Raw genomic sequence first — 459 nt, 5'->3', positions numbered from 1 at the left:
ATGGTTGGATTCTCAACCTAAAGAAAGCCTGGACTCTTGGGGAAAGCTAGTCAATGCCTTCTTGGCAAGGTTCTTTCCACCTCAAAAATTGAGTAAGCTTAGAGTGGAAGTCCAAACCTTCAGACAGAAGGAAGGAGAATCCCTCTATGAAGCTTGGGAAAGATACAAACAAATAATCAGAAAGTGTCCTTCTGATATGCTTTCTGAATGGAGCATCATAGGTATTTTCTATGATAGTCTCTCTGAACTATCCAAGATGTCTTTGGATAGCTCTGCAGGAGGATCTCTTCATCTGAAGAAGACGCCTACTGAAGCTCAACAACTGATTGAAATGGTTGCAAATAACCAATTCATGTACACTTCTGAAAGAAATCCTGTGAACAATGGGACTAGTCAGAAGAAAGGAGTTCTTGAGATTGACACTCTGAATGCCATATTGACACATAATAAAATATTGAC

The 459-nt window shown here is 39.7% G+C and overlaps 1 non-coding gene across 1 annotated transcript; it reads right to left on the bottom strand.

Moving 5' to 3' along the window:
• Positions 1–94: 94 nt before the first annotated feature.
• Positions 95–202, bottom strand: LOC127740456 (small nucleolar RNA R71). The gene has a single exon (XR_008001132.1). It is a non-coding gene; the product is annotated as a small nucleolar RNA R71 (small nucleolar RNA).
• Between the last annotated feature and the right edge of the window lie 257 nt (positions 203–459).

This window comes from Arachis duranensis, chromosome 6 (assembly GCF_000817695.3).
Source record: "Arachis duranensis cultivar V14167 chromosome 6, aradu.V14167.gnm2.J7QH, whole genome shotgun sequence".
Classification (NCBI taxonomy): domain Eukaryota; kingdom Viridiplantae; phylum Streptophyta; class Magnoliopsida; order Fabales; family Fabaceae; genus Arachis; species Arachis duranensis.
Note: the sequence above shows the minus strand (reverse complement) of the source record. Positions and strands in the feature narration are given on the sequence as shown.